This window comes from Ananas comosus, linkage group 13, assembly GCF_001540865.1.
Source record: "Ananas comosus cultivar F153 linkage group 13, ASM154086v1, whole genome shotgun sequence".
Classification (NCBI taxonomy): Eukaryota; Viridiplantae; Streptophyta; class Magnoliopsida; order Poales; family Bromeliaceae; genus Ananas; species Ananas comosus.
The window spans coordinates 10,664,976-10,679,297 of record NC_033633.1 but is presented as its reverse complement, the minus strand read 5'-3'; positions in this window follow the sequence as shown (position 1 = coordinate 10,679,297).

Genomic DNA, 14,322 nt, shown 5'->3' with positions numbered 1-14,322 from the left:
TAACGTGGAGTGTAATGGTCTATATGTGATGGACACATTAAAACTAATAATTGGGTTTAAGATTTGAGCTTAACGAGTTATAATTGCCAGCGAGCCAGCTCATTACAATCAAACTTTGCTGTTTAATTACCTAATACTTTGTTGAAGATTTCTCTCTCTCTCTCTCTCTCTCTCTCTTGATGCAGAAAAAATGTGCACATGAAGAACAAATAGAGTGACATTTCCAAAACACAACAACAAGGAAGAGAATTGCAAGAAACCAACTCCTATTGGAATTTTTGAAGGATTAGTTGTTTGCATGCCCCTTGACCTACACACATCTACATCAAGAGCTTTTGTATAGTAGTAGTAAATATGAGACTATATGATGGTTTTGGACTTAACCCAAAAAAAAAAAAAAAAAAGTTTTATCATTTTGAATACTAGAGTTGTCCTAGGACAAAAATTGTGGGGTGCCATTCCTATGTATGTACTTGGTTGCTGTGGTGTGCCAGCTTGGATCTAACTGGATCCACCTTTTCTTTTACTTACATTACCCCAAAAAGAAACAATAATAAGTGCCAACATTAATTGTTTCATTTGCATATGTATGTAGGTATAATGAGTTTCTATTAGGGGTGAAAGTGGTTAGGATAAACTGATTTGATAGGATGCGAATACGGATATCAAAATTTAGTACTCGACGCGTGAATAGTTGTATTTGAATTCACATCCGAAAAAAAAAGAATGCGAATATGATTTCATCAAACATCTAATCTTATGCGACTGTTTTCACCCTTAGGAGTAAGGGGGATGTTAATAAATACTATAGGGAGATAATGTGATTTGTATTATGTTCCTCGTCTATTATCGCATATGAAGTTCGAATATGAATGTGAAGTTTTATTTGCGCTAATTTTAATATATATATATATATATCCTAATCTAAATAATATCCAAAATATAAAAATAAATGATGTTGTAATATTTCATATGCAAATATATGTAGGTATTATAAGTTATTATACCAAAAAAAAGTACAATAATTATATGAATCATAAACTATATTGAAAAGGCTATCCAATCTTTTAAAAAATTAATTTTGCTATCCGACCTTTCAGTTTGTTTGATTTGAGTTAGTGAACAGACTTTAACTTTAGAATCTAAGCTAATTATTTATTTTAATAAATTTATAGTTACAAGAATCGTATAAAATATACTAACTAAAACTATAAAGATAAATCTGACCCAAATCAAACAGATTAAAAGGTTGTATAACACAATAAAAATTTTGAAAAGTTGAGTAGCCAATTTAAAATGGTCCATAATTCAGAAAAGTTCTGTAGTTCTTTACCCTCCAAATAAATAGAAATCTTATAAGGATATATACGTAAAAGAGTCCGAGAAATAAAGTTTTTAATGGGGTCAGTTTTTTATGAAGCTAATTTTATCAAATCCAAATATATATGAAGCTTTAGTGCCTGTTTGGAAATTCTGTAATTTTATAGCATTGGAGTATTTTTATTGCATTATAGCAAACAGTATATAATTTTACAAAAAAGTGTTTGAATATTTTTTTTGGGGTATTGGAAAATAACATAATACCTCCAAATTATTCTGAATTTGTTGTAAAAGTTATAAAAAAAAGGTTCAAATTTCTGAATATCTGAATTTGCTTATTGTTGTAATACTGATATTTATTATGTATACACCGTAGGAGTCCGGCTGGTATATTATTATCAATCGCACGGAAACTTTTGTGTTACCAAGTTGGTTTTAATGATGCGGCTACCAAGTTGACGATCGTTTTTGTTAAACTTGATCTATACTATTGAAAGCATTTGAAAACTAAATTTCATAATTATTCGATATTATTTGCCTATCAAACGAGTAGTCTAAAAATGAACGGCTGGAAATAAAAAATCATCATTAAAAATGATGATAAAAGACTTAAATTTGAGATTAGAGTAATTGATCTTACTCTAAATAGTGAAGAAAATTTTCTATAAAAATTTTATCAGATTTGAATTGTTTTACACTGTTAAATACACAAAAGCATCACATTGTCCATAAAATATCAATTTTAAGATTTTTTGATCACTAATCAAATAATGTGGAAAAAATATAAAATTTAATTTTTAAATATTTTCAATATCGTAGATCATGTCTAACGAAACCGATCGTCGATTCGAAAGCTATGTCATCGAAAATAACTTAGTAGCACGGAGTCCTCCGTCCTATCGATAGTATAACAGTCTAGGGTCTATACCCTATTATATAATTACTCTATAACCAAATAGGCTTTTGCTTATATACCTCTTACTATTATTCACAATTTTCACACAACTCCTTAATACCCAAAATATCCTTATAAAGGCCAATCCCATTAGTATACACTAGATTTTCACCCGTGCGATGCACGGCTAATATAATAATATATAATAATAAAAATTATTATGTGATGATAATAAAAAAAATTTCTAATTAATTTTATATTTTTTAACAAATAAAAAAATATACTATCAATCTTAATTATAGTACATATTAAAGTACACAAGCTAGAGAAAAAAAAAATTGGATCAAAGTAAATATTCAACTAAAATGCAAAAAGAACTTTGTTGTATGCAGATGAAAAGTTACAGGAGTGAAAGTAAAGAAAAAAAATTACGAAATGAAAATTACAGAAGTAACAGGGAAATAATATGTTCTATTTTAAAGCATTAATATTTAAGAGCGAAGAAAATTACAGGAGTGATGTGAGTTTTAAATTTTTTTTTCTTTCCAAAAATATCTCTATCCTTTTTACTAATATTTTTATGTCCAGAAATTTTCAACCAATCATTTCAAATAATTAAATAAGTAATAATTTATTCCCAAATAAAAATAAATATTTTTCTTCTCACGCGTAATATCCGCACCGCCAATTCTTTCGCAACATAATATCCATAAATTTCTCAAATATCTCAATGACTTTGAAATAAAATTTCCTTCATTATATGTGATTTTTAATAATATAGTAAAAGATATTAATTTTTTATAAAAGCGTGAGTTTTTAATTTTTTCTCTTTTCAAAAATGTCTCTATCATTTTTTACTAATATTTTTATGTCTAGAAATTTTCAACCAATCATTTCAAATAATTAACTAAGTAGTAATTTATTCCCAAATAAAGATAAATATTTTTCTTCTCATGCATAATATCTGCACCGGCCAATTTTTTTGCCACATAATATCCGTGAATTTTGAAAATATCTCAACATAATTATAGATGATTTTGAAATAAAATCTCCTTCATTATAGGTGATTTTTAATAATATAGCAAAAGATATTAATTTTTTACCATTAGATCTTATCTAATGATTGAAAATAAAAATATTTGTTAATTTTTGTTACAATATTACCCTCACATTTATATCATATTTTCTATCTACGCGTTTCTCAAATATTTTCCTTCTCACGCGTAATATCCGCACCAGTCAATTATTTCACAACGTAATATCCATGAATTTCTCAAATATTTCATTAATTCACCTATCATTATAGTAAATAGAATAGAGACGATGACACGTAGAAAACATATAGAAATCCACGTTAGGAAATTGTCTCTATCGTTTTTTTCTAATATTTTTATGTCTAGTAATTTTCTACTAATAATTTCAAATAATTAACTAAGCAGTAATTTATTTCCAAATAAAGATAAATATTTTTTTTCTCATGCGTAATATCTGTACCCGCCAATTCATTCGCAACGTAATATCCGTGAACGAAATTTGAGTTTGACCCTTTTTTTCGCAACTAACTATTTCAAATAATTCGCAACAGATTATTACTTATTTCGCAACCAATAATTTTAAATAATTAATTATCTGCCAATACGAAATTTTAGTTTGCAACAGATTATTTCCACCGTGAAAAAATAATTCGCAACAGATTATTGCGTATTTCGCAACCAATAATTTTAAATAATTAATTAAACCAATAATTTTAAATAATTCGTAACCAAATATCCATATTTGAGTTTGACACGTGGCAAGTATATAGAAAGCCACGTGTCAGCTTCTCACATAGGGTTCATTAAGGGTTCTACTTTTATATATAGTAATAGATAGATACCCTAAAAAAAAAAAAAATATTTGAGAAAATATTTTGAAACTAACAAAGATATTTTAATTAAACATCCAAGGCTGAATAAGATATTATAGGGCAATTATTTATATACTAAAGTAAGGTTCCTGACTTTCTTATTTACTATTTTTAGAAGGCTAATATTATATATATATATATATATATATATATTTTCTATGTTTCAAGCAAGTATTTAAGTATCGTGGTATGGGATCATGCCAGAAACTTGCCGGCACGGTACGACATGATGCGTGACGGGTTGTACCGACGTGTACAGGTTACAAAAAATATATGTGTGCCGATACATAATGGCATAAAATATTCTTTTTTAGCAACAAAATATATCAATTATTTATATGTATTTTTATCAAAATTTTTGAATTTTATTAAAAAAATTACTTACTAATTTAAAAAATATCGTGCCAATATCTTGCTGGCACAATACGGTACGGTTGATGCGACCCATGCCGATAGGCACTTGAATCCTTGATTTCAAGTTCTGTGAGACCCCATGTAGTCCTATATAAAAGATATAATAGGACTAGAACTTTTAACTCGACTTAAGTATTTTGGGTGGTGGCTAGGCCCAAGCATAGTTAGTTAATTCGGATTCGGCAAAAATTCGGTACGGGTATAATTCGGATAAAATTTGTCTTTTAATTTTTAAATTTGTTGAAAAATACGGCTAAAAAACGGATTTGGTAATTATTCGGATACGTGATTTATACGGATATTATACGTTCACCAATTAAAAATTCCGAATNCGCATTTTTTTCACTGTTCCATTTCCACTTTTCTGCGGACGGCCTCGGGTGAGACAGGATCTGCCGCCGCAGCTCTTGCTCTCGGTGCCGGCAAAGGAGGCGGAGGGGGAGGAGGACGGCGATCTGGACGAGTTCGGCGATGAGAGCGGCGACGACGTGACCCTCGGCCGCGAATCCGCGACCGCGAGCGTCTTTTTTTGGTCTAATCATTCGCAAATCGCGAATAATTCCTGAACAATTATTTTTGACGAAGAAATCGCGTTTTTTTTTCGAACTTTTCGAAAAAATATGGAAACGAGCCGTTTAATTCGTATCTTCAAAAATTCGCAAATAATTTGCGTATTAATTACGAATTAACTAACTAGGGGCCCAAGAGGTTAAGAAAGTTAAGCGTGCTAGGACTAGAGTAGTCCTAGGATGGGTGATCTCCTGGAAAGTTGGGGCGTCACAGTTGGTATTAGAGCCAATTACCAGTCGAAAATGTGAGATGAGTTTCGGCTGAGCTAGGGTCGGAATGACAAGGCTAGCGAGACGAGTCTTACATCGCCTAATACTTGTGAGTCTGAGCCTGACGAGGACGTCATGGCTTAAAGGGAAGGAGATTGTGAGACTCCATATAGTCCTATATATAAGATATAATAGGACTAGAACTCTTAAACCGGTTTAAATATTTTGGGTGGTGGCTAGGCCCAAGAGGTTAAGAGAGTTAAGCGTGCTAGGACTGAAGTAGTCCTAGAATGGGTGACCCCCTGGGAATTTAGGGAGTGACAAGTTCTTTCAAATATGCCACTAGAGTTAGATTATGTTAGTGAACTGTTAGGAACAATCGTTATTTTTATAAAATTACTATTTTGTGTTTTCAAATATGCTCTTCTACTATCACCAATTTTTCTTCTTTGTTTTTACATTAGGGGCGAAAAAGATTTTCCTGGCCTTAAGTTAGGGAGAAAAAAAATATTTTAATTTATTCCCTTTCAAATATACCTTTCTATCGTTATTAACTTTTCTTATTTACTCTTATGTCTGGGGAAAAAAAGATTTGCCTTTAAGTTAGAAAAAAAAAGAGATAGTTTAACTTATTCCCTTTCAAAAATAATCTTCTATCGTCACCAACTTTTTTTGTTTGCTCTTATATTAGAGACAAAAAAAGATATTTTGATTTTTTTTTCTAAATAACGAAAAATTAATTATATTTCAAATAAAAGAAAATAAGATATTTTAAAAATTTTGAGGGGTATATAGGTAATTATCCCACTATTATAAGGTATCCAAACATTCTCTTATTAGCAACCAACAAAGAACTTAAAAGTGGAAAGTGTAGGTAAGAGTATAAATGAAAAGAGGTTGCTCTTTTTTGGAGTTGTAGTTGCCATTTTGGACTTTGCCTATTACTTGCTATTGTGCTGCGATCTTATAATTAGATTAGAAATTTTAGTTGCCATTTTGGACTTGGCCATTAAATAAAGCATGTGACAAGCACATGCCCACTAGAAATAGCATGAATATATATATATATATATATATATATATATATATATATATATATATATATATAGGAATTTGGATTGTTCAATTTTTTACTTCTTTTTCTTTGCAGTGTTTGGTGAACCACATGCTGTATATAAATATATAACGGTAATGTTTCTGGACAGTTTAAGTTTTTAGAGACAAATAATTATTTCATATGATATAAGATTAGGAGGTCACGGGGGTTTAAATTTTAGAGACAAATGTTGTTTCACACCGTATGATTTGATTTTTAATCAAATCAAATCGTTTCGTCAATCTATTTAGTCAATTTGATCTAATCTGTCAATCCGATATATCTAATCTAAGTACCATGATTTAAAACGTGTCGAATCTGAAAGTGACCTAAAAATTTTTAAAGCTGATATTTTATCTTACCTCACCCTATCCACATCACAAAATTCAACATGATTTATTTGGAAATTTAGGCCTCTCTAGTAAAAGCCCATTTGTTACTTTTAAATTTCATATTATTGCTTTAATTAAAGTTTAGTACTTTTCTCATACTACACTCAATGCCTTATCTTTTCATTTTTCTTGCAGGATAGTACACAATAAGAATCACCTTCTTGGACAAAAAAAAACTTTGATGCTTATGCTTTCTCACCAACTTAATTGATAGGGACCATTTTTGGAGACCTTCGTTGCCTTTTGATGAAGCCATTGATGAGCAATTTTAGATTTCTTAGCCTCGCCGTTGAATATAAATATTTAAAGCCTTAGAGCCTAGATAATTAATTATATTACATCCGAACCACCTTAGAGCTTTGATAATTAATTATACTAGGAGCCTAGTAAGATTTAAACTCAGAGCATTCTCTTATGATACCATATTAAATAATATAATACTACTGTTATTATTCAAAAACTTAAACTATCAAAAAAAAGTAATATATTTATTATTTATATTCAATACAGATGCATGGCTGAACAGACGGCTGAACACTCTCACCTCGTGATGCCGTTTTGCCGTTTTGCGATCTTATCCTTGTCCAATCCAATCCTGAATATCTTAACATATATGTGGGAGTTACATTCAATGTTGTCATGTCATAATGGTGGGTCCCATTAGCACTTGCATGGCTAAACTTGCTGGAGCCTGGGGGAGACATCAACTTTAGCTCATAAATATGTGTGGCAACTAACTTTCTTTGTTAAATTTTCTTTCCTTATAAAGCATTGCTATGTGATGGAGTAGATCATATGTTAAACACATTTATAGGTCTCTTTTCTATCAGATTGATTTTTTTTGAATGATAAAGTTTCGTAGTTAATCCTAAACTCGTGTTGTTTGTTTGTAAGATCGTGAGTTTGATGCCGAACTTTAGTAGCCATTTAATGAATTAATCTAATGAGTGTCCATATTACGGAACTATCAGATTGTTCATTTGGATAACAGTCTCTATAATAATGAGAGAGAGAGAGAGAGGTCAATTATTTTACATGTCAAAAAAATAAAAGAAAAAAAATAAATATATGTAAATTGCTTTTTCAGAGGTCGAGAAATTATATTTATTAAAATAAAACTGCAAACTTTTAGTTTGTCAATCACCTGTTTTTGTTACTTCGAGCGAAGAAGTTGTTCACTAATATAACTAATTATTATAATGATTAAATAAGAGTTAAATATCCATGCATGTTTTAATCAACTTATGATTTAAGTTGGCTTAGATTATTTTATTCCCTCTATTTTAGAAAATTGTATTTTGAAGTACTCATTTATACTCCTTTTTTTTTAGTTTTTTATTTTTTTTAAATTTTCAAGTGAAGGTCCCTATCTCACCTCCCCCACAATGTTCTCTAATTATTCCTTTATGTAGATATGATTTAGTGCTCCAACACCATTTAATAATTATTATATTATATGCATACATATATTCTTATCCCAGTTTTTAGAAGATAACATCAACAATAATGTGGTATTTATTTATTCCCAAAGAAAAGGAAAAAAAAAGAAAAGAAAAGAAAGAAAAGCCATGTGTTATATATGTATTTATTGTGGCTTTGACCAAGAAATTTAGTTTGTTTGATCAGAATATTCAGATGCCTTCTATGTGCTCCAAGATCAAGATAATTTGTTTACATTTGCATTTATGTTTCAATCACTAACTAAATATAAAATGAGTTTGAGTTAGAATTCTATCTTAATTATATGATGATGTGACATCTGAATTAATCGCCGACATCGTTAAACATGGTGCACGGCGCACGAACTTTAATTCCAGAAATAGAAGTTCGTAATTTTTTTTGATATGATTTACCTACTGATCATCAAGTGGTCGCAAATGCACTTTGCATTACCGAAAATCAATAATTTTGAAACCACTTAAGTAATATTCGAGTCATGTTTCCATAGATCGTATTTTTCAATATCGATTGCCGATTCGAAGGTTCTATTATTGAAAAACAATGTAATAATACGAAGGAATTAGTATTTCTGAAGATATCGTAATTTGTGGAAAAATACGTAGAAAAAGTATATTTGACACTACAAAAAAAACGGTATACAACGACACTTTCAAATATCGATATAGGTAAAAAAAAGTGCTGTTGGTTAAATTACCGATACTTTTTAAAAGTATTGCTATATGTGCGGTCGTTGTAGGTAGGGCCGTCTTGATATTTGGCACCCACTCCTTTAGAGACCTATGACGGAGGGATACGTGGCGATGGTAGTCCTCTATGGTCCCTGCGAGATTCTCGCGGCCAAACTCCAGCCGCCATAACCCTTCCTTATCGGCTGTGACGGCGGAAAGAAGAAGGGGAGATGGTAATCAATTTTTTTTTTTTTCTTTTTTATTTGAAATCGGGCCGAGTGAGTTGGGCGTGGTTGGTCGAGTAGAGAAACTTTTTATTTTTGATTGGATTGCGCTTTATATTTAGGTCTTAATAGATTTTTTAAAAAAATTTGGCATAAATAGGACACTTATATAAAAGTGTCCCAAAAATCTGTCTCTATAATCTAATTCTGTTGTAGTGTGATAACATATTGGATTAGATAAAATGTTGGATTAGATAACGTGTGTTGACCTTTATGGAATATCTTTCACATATGCTAATTAGGTCTTGATTTTTAATTTAATTTAACTTTTTTTTTATATTATTACTTGTCTTTTTTTAAGTAAAGTACGATGTCTTTTGATTAGTCAAGGTATATATTTATAAATTTTAAAAGTTAGTTGATAGATATTTATTATATTTAGTTTTATTTACTAAACAATAATTAAAACTATTTAATTTGATAAAATCATTTCGAATTTGATAAGAAGATAATTTAGTTAACTAAAATAACTTAATTTTAGAAAAGAAATAAAAATTTGAGGATATCAACTAAGAAAAGCAAAACTTAGTGTGACCATTTCAAAATGACCTTTAATTTTTTTTTTCTTTCTAAATATGCATAAATATATACAATTTACAAGATTATTTTGGTCAAGGAGCTTTTTTTTTATTATTATTTTTAAAGATTGGATAATCATTTTTAAACAGCTTAAATTTCAGAGTAATAAAAACACATTATTTTCAAACAACCTGTATTTGAGAATAATAAAAACACATCTTTTTAACCTAAATTATTATTATTATTATTATTATTATTATTATTTTTCAATACTCCTTTTCTTTATGTCATATCTTTATGTCATATCAATTGATGTAAAATTATAGGCCCCTCTTATTTTTTTATATTTTATTTTTTTTTGTAATTATAGGGCACATGTAGATAGCTAATTAGTGCTTTTAATAATAATTAATAATGGCCCACGTGACAAGGCTTAATAACTCAAAAGGGTCCTTCCACATAATAATACACTAGTGAAATATCCGCGCGCGATGCTGTGGATCTAAAATATTTTTATAATAAATTTTATTTTTTTAATATTTTTATATAGTTTTATAAGTCTAATTATTAATTAAATAAANCATGGTGCACGGCGCACAAACTTTAATTCCAGAAATAGAAGTTCGTAATCTTTTTTGATATGATTTACCTACTGATCATCAAGTGGTCGCAAATGCACTTTGCATTACCGAAAATCAATAATTTTGAAACCACTTAAGTAATATTCGAGTCTTGTTTCCATAGATCGTATTTTTCAATATCGATTGCCGATTCGAAGGTTCTATTATTGAAAAACAATGTAATAATACGAAGGAATTAGTATTTCTGAAAATATCGTAATTTGTGGAAAAATATGTAGAAAAAGTACATTTGACACTATAAAAAAAACGGTGTACAACGACACTTTCAAATATCGATATAGACAAAAAAAAGTGCTGTTGGCTAAATTACTAATACTTTTTAAAAGTGTTGCTATATGTGGGGTCGCTATAAATAGGGCCGTCTTGATATTTGGCACCCACTCCTTCAGCGACCTATGGCGGAGGGATACGTGGCGATGGTAGTCCTCTATGGTCCCTACGAGATTCTCGCGGCCGAACTCCAGTCGCCAGAACCCCTTCCTTATCGGCTGCGATGACGGAAAGAAGAAGGGGAGATGGTAATCAATTTTATTATTTTTTTTCTTTTTTATTTGAAATCGGGCCGAGTGAGCTGGGTGTGGTTGGTTGAGTAGAGAAATTTTTTATTTTTGATTGGATTGCGCTTTATATTTAGGTCTTAATAGATTTTTTTTAAAAAATTTGACATAAATAGGGCACTTATATAAAAGTGTCCAAAAAATCTGTCTCTATAATATAATTCTGTTGTGGTGTGATAACATATTGGATTAGATAAAATGTTGGATTAGATAACGTGTGTTGACCTTTATGGAATATCTTTCACATATGCTAATTAGGTCTTGATTTTTAATTTAATTTAACTTTTTTTATATTATTACTCGTCTTTTTTAAGTAAAATACGATGTCTTTTGATTAGTCTATTTATATATTTTTATTATCATATTTAGTTTTATTTACTAAACAATAATTAAAACTATTTAATTTGATAAAATCATTTCGAATTTGATAAGAAGATAATTTAGTTAACTAAAATAACTTAATTTTAGAAAAGAAATAAAAATTTGAGGATATCAACTAAGAAAAGCAAAACTTAGTGTGACCATTTCAAAATGACCTTTAATTTTTTTTTTCTTTCTAAATATGCATAAATATATACAATTTACAAGATTATTTTGGTCAAGGAGCTTTTTTTATTATTATTTTTTTAAAGATTTGATAATCATTTTTAAACAGCTTAAATTTCAGAGTAATAAAAACACATTATTTTCAAACAACCTGTATTTGAGAATAATAAAAACACATCTTTTTAACCTAAATTATTATTATTATTATTTTTCAATACTCCTTTTCTTTATGTCATATCAATTGATGTAAAATTATAGGCCCCTCTTATTTTTTTTATTTTTTATTTTTTTTGTAAATTATAGGGCACATGTAGATAACTAATTAGTGCTTTTAATAATTAATAATAATGGTCCATGTGACAAGGCTTAATAACTCAAAAGGGTCCCTCAACATAAGAATTGATATTTATTTTGCCTTGAAACAAAAACAAAAGAAAAAAAGAGAAAAAAAAAAGAAAAAAATATTCTACCGACACTTCTCCTATTTCCTCATGTAGTGTATAGTCCTTTTTTTTGTTTCCAAAATTATTTTGGATTACTTTAAATAATTATAATTCATATCCAATTAATGGTTTTATTCAACTTGTTTACTTTAGCATGGACTGGACTTGTTTTATGCTATATGTTATTAGTTTAATCTTAAAACCATGTTTAATATATAAACTTTTGTTTATATTATATATACAAAGATAATGATGTTCATTATCATGTTAAAATGAAAAATAAAAAATACAAGAATTTTTCACATAATGCTAATGTGCCCTTAAAATAATATGAGATACTTGATGTACAATATATTAAGATTGAGTTAAATAATATGACAGAGGGCTCTAAAATATAATTTATAATTTTGAAAGAATTTTAGAAGAAAAAAATTAGAAAATATAATTAGGATCCATTTCTGAACGAAACTCATTTCGGGACTGAACACAATTTAGGGTGATGCATTCGTGAACGAAAAAATTGCTCGTGCAATAAAGTAATTAAGATTTACACCTTATTTATACTACCCTTGACCTTAGATACATATAATCAACTTAGAATTTGATCTTATCATAAATAATTAATTAAAATAGCTACTTAAAATAGCCTTATCTAGAGATTAACTAAATAAGGGAGATTGCAACAACTTTGATAAGGTTTTATACGGTAAAATTGTTCATAATTTATCTGAACTATAAACGGTTTTGATTTGGCTTTCCGAGCTTTTCAAAATTTTGATTTTGCTATCCAATATTTTAAGTTATTTGATTTTAGTCAGTTAACGGCATTTGGAGTTCAAATTTTGAATATATTGTTTATTTTCATAGGTTTAGTTAATAAACTTTGTGTAATTCTCGCACCTATAAATTTATTAAAATAAAAAAGTAGCTTAAAATTCTAAAACCAAAGTGCTGTTGATTGACTTTAATCAAATAAATTGAAAGGTTGAATAGTAAAATCAAAAGTTTGAAAGATTGATAGCCGATTCAAAATGATCTTTAATTCAAATAAGTTCTACATGTTTTTAACTTAAAAATTTTAATAAAGACAATAAGACACATAAACATTACTATGCAAAAAAAAAATATAAATATAGTATAATTGGAGATGCATGTAGCTCGAAATGCGGCAAATACAATACATGCATATTGTTTGGTTAGATATTATAAAAAGTAATGTAATAATAAATAATTTATTTGGTCGTACATCGTTGAGAACTGTGTTTACTAATTTTTTATCGCTTCATAGCAACATAGTGAGATTACCTCTCTATGTAGGAAAAAAAGAAAGAAAATATTTTGAAAGGTTATTTGAGAGGTAAACTTACAATTGTTTGAAATTATTCTTTTTTAATTTAAAAAGTGAGTTTACTCCCATGCAGAAGGTAAAAAAAAAAACTTTTTAATTTAAAAAGTGATTAGGCGAGTAAGTTTACAATTTTTTTAAAAATTATTCTCTCAAACTACTACAGCACAACTAATTTCGGGATAGTTACAACTGTTGCAGCAAAGCAATGTTAAGTTTTTTTGTGCATTTACAACTGCAGCAATTAGATTCAAACGGAACAAATTAAACATCATATTTAAATTTAGGGTTATTTGAATACAGTTCCTTATAAACACATCGAATAATAGATATATATATCTCTACAAAGATCTACTTTTTATATTTATCCCTACAATAGTCCTAACTTTCTTAAATATATCTCTGCTGCTAGTATCCGTTAGAAAATATAGTTAATCATAGGTAAAATACTTAATCCTGATTAGTGAATGAGGTAAATTGATTTTTATACCCCTCTTATATTATTTGTGATGGTAGAAAGGAAGAAAATAGCCGTTGCAAATTTTTGGAAGGACATTTCTGTATAATTCTAACAGTTGAAATTTTTGGAGGGGCATATTTGTGATGACAGAAATGTCATTTCACTTATCTTTTGTTAAAAAATAAACAGTACTCTAATAGTAATAAATTAGAATGACAAATAATGAATATCACTGAATTTTTGTAAAAATAAATATGAAACGTTAAACTTTGTCGGAACATATTTAATATTCAATATGTTTACAGAGAGCTATTTACTATTATATGCAGTTAAAATAATAGTAGTAAAGTTGTAACCACGTGCGACGGAACGGAATTTGAGAACTAAGCAGTGAAATTTACCCTAGATTCTGTGTGTCCCCCAAAAACACCTGCATTAGAGTTTGTAAACATTATTATTTTCCTGTTAGGAAGTACATCAAAATTCGTGTGGGCATCAAATACTAAGAAGCTCTTTATTATTATTATTATTATTATTATTGTTATTATTTTATTTTTTTGTTTTTCCTAAGCCTAAGGAAATGTGAAATTATGGAA